Consider the following 5,000-nt stretch of genomic DNA (forward strand, 5'->3'; position numbering starts at 1 on the left):
GAGAAAGAGAGAGAGAGAGAGCGAGAAAGAGAGAGAGCCTGAGAGAAAGAGAGAGAGACAGACAACCAGAGAGATGACATAGAGAGAGAAAGATAGAGAGAGAGAGAGAGAGAGAGAGAGAGAGAGAGAGAGAGAGAGCCTGAGAGAAAGAGAGACAGACAGACAAAGACAGAGAAGAGACAGAGACAGAGAGACAGAGGAGTATTAAAATTGCAAATTATGACAGTGACATACTGTTTTGCAACGGTGAAAGCACTGGAGCATGTCAGCATATTTCTCGCTAAATTTAACGTCACCACGAAAATTGAAACACACGGAATTGCGACTGTTACAATAAGTTATACGAATTCATGTGTAGGACACACACACACACACACACACACACACACACACACGTAGAGTGAATAAAAATCTGGAGCATGAATATATAACACAATATGTGTGTGTGAGAGAGAGAGAGAGAGAGAGAGAGTGTGTGTGTGTGTGTGCGTGTGTGTGTGTGCGCGCGTGTGCATGCATGTGTGTGCGTGCTTGTGTGTGTATGTGTGTGCGTGCGTGCGTGAGTGTTCTCGTGAATGCAAACAGACAACCGCATGTGTGTGCGAACGGGCAGGCGCGCACAGGCGCAGCTGTTCATAATAATTATGTGAAAACGTTTGAGCGACCGTGCGTGCGTACGTAACGTACCTGTGTAGGTACGTGTTTGCTGCGCGTGTTTGTGTGTATATACGCTATTCGCACACACACAGCGCGACCCGTGCAGCAAGCAACCTTCGCTTGTCAACAAGTGGGGAGAGTCCGGGTCATCCCCACTCAACCGTGCATAATGACAAGGTGGAGATAAGTGTGCATGGGTGAGCCTGCCTCCTACCGCTTCATGCTCTGTCGTTATCGGCCTTGTTACTGCTGTTTTGCTTCCTCTCTCTCTCTCTCTCACACACACACACACACACACATGCATCTATCTCTCTCTATATATATATATATGTACATACGCTAAATTGGCTGCTTTTCTGAAAGGTATAGGAAGAAATTCAGTTTCGTATACATTGGCACAGAACAGACAGGGGTAACTTTTCTTTTCTTCTTTTATTTTTTTATTTTATTTTATTTTTTCGAAGGTTGTATGTGAATACAGGTAAGTAACTGTGTCAGTGAAACAATAAAGAGTGGTAACCCTTACCATGTGCAAGGGACACAACTTCAAGTCACTGCTGCATTATGCCACCGATTCAGCTAGAACATTGGGTAAATAAAAAGTACGTTGGAAGTGTGAAACGTTTCAAAACGGTAATAGTTACAGCCACGAGAACACGATTTCCTTTAACTCTCTCCATACGAACGGCGAAAGAGACGACGTTAACAGCGTTTCACCCCAATTTCCACCATCAAAATATTACAGGCGGAAGGCTCTTACATTGAAGAGGTGAATGTTGACAAAGAATAACAACGGAAGCTAAAGGTTGGGTCATTGAGACACCCACTGGACATCCAAGGGGTCTGTGTAGAGGAGAAGAGAGGTCGTATTGAGTGAGTTAACTAAGGTTCCATATCACTGACTGTGGGTTGTTCAGTGTTCCAGTGAACACACCAGTTTCTAGCCTTCTTCTTTTCTTCTTCTTTTTTTAAAAAAAATGTAATTATTCCTGGCACGTACGGTTGTTGTTGTTGTTTCTTTCATAGTCACTTGTGCACTAAACTTGAAGTATTTCGCATATTGTGACATACACGAGTGTGTATGTGGATGTGGCAATTTTAGCATTGTCTTGAGCCAGCTTTCACATGGTTTGACCGTGAACTTCTGTTGACTTGCTTGTCTTTTTTTTATTTTTTTATCTTGATCATTATTTTTTTCTTTCTTTTTTCATAGTGGGGCTTCCATCCTCCTATTTTTTCCTACTTTAAAAAAAAAATCATTGACTCACTTGCGTAAACAAAGTGAGTCTCTGTTTTAACCCGGTGTTCGGTTCTCTCTCTCTCTCTCTCTCTCTCTCTCTCTCTCCGTCTCTGTCTCTGTCTCTGTCTCTCTCTCTCTCTCTCTCTCTCTCTCTGTGTGTGTGTGTGTCCGTGGTAAACTTTAACATTGACATTTTCTCTGCAAATACTTTGTCAGTTGACATCAAATTAGGCATAAAAATAGGAAAAATTCAGTTCTTTCCAGTCATCTTGTTTAAAAAAAACAACTTGCACCTCTGGGATGGGCACAAAAAATAAAAAAATGAAGCCTAATTATATGCAAACTGCATTTACTGTTATATTTATATTTTTGTATTCTCTAAACTTGACACTTTGATCTGATATTCGACACAACAACAAGAGCAGTCATTAATATCATTTTTGGTTCAAACAGGAACATCTTTTGCTAAGCATGGAAGTTTTATTTATTTTGCAAACGTTTTGGTGCAGATAGTAAAAAAGGGAAATTACTCTGTAATTAATGCTAGGGGACTTAATTTGCCACATGTGAGTCTTGAAGGCCTTGCCTCTCTTGTTTTCTTTTTTTCTTGTCTTTTTTTCTGCTTTTGTTATGACATTTTTCCTTCTTTTTTTTTCTTCGTTTTCTATGCACTTTTCATTTCAATCTGGATAAAACGTTCACAAAGTCAAGCCCTACCCTTAACCAACCAAACACAATCTCTCATTTACGTTTTTTTTTCCCCTCAGGTATCGCGGTTTGGTGATGATACCATAAAAATGTGATCAAATCAGTCCGGATATGGGCCATTGCGGTCGGCTGGACTAGAATTATTAAGCAACAACATCAAGATAATCAAGTCTAAGGATTATCACATGATCTTGAAAGCATGTCAAGGTCATCGAACGATTTCTCTCTCTCTCTCTCTCTTTCTCTCTCTATCTGTGTGTGTGTGTGTGTGTGTGTGTGTGTGTGTGTGTGTGTACCATTCTCTTTCTTTCCCTCTTTCTTTTTGATTTCTATCGATCTATTTATTTTTTGGCTCGCATACACATATACACAATCAAACACAAAAGCACGAACCCCCCCCCCCCCCGACACACACACACACACGCACGCGCACACACACACACACATACACACTAACACAAACCTCAAGGGGGAAAGAAAACGGTTTTGAACGCGCGCACGCTTCCACATACACACACACACACACACCCACGCGCGCGCGCACACACACACTCACACACACGCACACACACATACTCTTTCATGCTCTCTCTCTCTCACAATGCCCAAACTACAGTGACCTCAGGTTGAAATATTGTATAAATAGTTCCAACTCATACTGGACACGGGATCAGCAATGTGCAAGTATTTTGAATGGTGGACTCGACAGTAAACTAAATCTTTCAAAGTTTCTTTTTCTGGCTTTTCTTCTTCTTCTTCTTCTTTGTTCGTGGGCTGCAACTCCCACGTTCACTCGTATATACGCGAGTGGGCTTTTACGTGTATGACCGTTTGTTTTTTTTTTACCCCGCCATGTAGGCAGCCATACTCCGCTTTCGGGGGTGTGCATGCTGGGTATGTACTTGTTTCCATAACCCACCGAACGCTGACATGGATCACAGGATCTTTAACGTGCGTATTTGATCTTTTGCTTGCGTATACACTCGAAGGGGGTTCAGGCACAAGCAGGTCTGCACATAATTATGTTGACATGGGAGATCGTAAAAATCTCCACCCTTTACCCACCAGGCGCCGTCACCGAGATTCGAACCCGGGACCCTCAGATTGAAAGTCCAACGCTTTAACCATTCGGCTATCGCGCCCGTCTTTCTGGCTTTTAAGCGCAGAGACTTAATGAATCATGAATCATTACCAACAACTAGTTAAGGTACGAAAATGATTAATTATGTTTTGCCATTGCCTTATTCAAGTGTCTTCTCACAAGGATGGTCTCTAACTGATACAGTGAGGACGAAAGATTTATTTATTCATTTATTTGTTTATCTGTTTACCTGTCTGTTATTTATCTACTTATTTGTGTGCCTTGTGTAGGTTTCTTTATGTATATTATGTTTGCAACGGGTCACAGGCCTATACGCAATTAAAACATTTGTTCTTGTTCTCTCTCTCTCTCTCTCTCTCTCTCTCTCTCACACACACACACACACACACACACACACACACACACACACACACACACACACATTCAACACTTCCCCACCCTCCAAACCATTCCACTCCCCCACCCCACCCCCCAGCCCCCACACATGCCTTCCTCAACTCCACGACAGTTTTTCTTTCTTTCTTTCTTTCTTTCATCTTTTTTTCAACTTTTCAATTTGATCCCAGACCACGCATCATCGGCATCATCCTCACGCTGACCCAAACCGATCAATCACATTTACATCTTCATTCCAGTCGCTTCCAGCAGACACAATTTCCACCTTCCCCTCAAGGGAATAGAAAACGGCTTTGAACACGCACACACTTTCGCATACACACACACGCGCGCGCGCGCGCACTACACACACACACGCGCACGCGCGCGCGCACACACACACACACTACACACATACACACGCACTACACACACACACACACACACACACACGCACACACACACACGAACGCACCTCCACATACACACTACACCCATCCACACCCATCCACACCCCCCCACCCCCACCCCCCCACCCCCCATCCCCACGAAAATCGGCCTTTTGGGGTTAAAAAAGAAAAAAAAGAAAGACAGAGAGAGAGAGAGAGAGAGAGAGAGAGAGAGAGAGAGAGAGAGAGCGAGAGGGAGAGGGAGATTCAACTCCACTGTTCCAACATACATGAAATCTTTGATGATACTCTTGAGTGTATCGGCTCAGACATAGAACTTGGAAGTGGTTCGGCTGTGTCAGTCTGAAGTGTGAAACTGCATGTTCGGTGCATATCTGTTATGCATGTGTGGGTGTATATGTAAATGTGTGTCTTCATGTTTTACATCTATTTGCTTATTTATCATCATTGTTATCTTATTTATTTATTTATTTATTATTGTTATCAATTTATTATTATTATTATTATT

This window comes from Babylonia areolata, chromosome 20 (genome assembly GCF_041734735.1).
Source record: "Babylonia areolata isolate BAREFJ2019XMU chromosome 20, ASM4173473v1, whole genome shotgun sequence".
Taxonomy (NCBI): domain Eukaryota; kingdom Metazoa; phylum Mollusca; class Gastropoda; order Neogastropoda; family Buccinidae; genus Babylonia; species Babylonia areolata.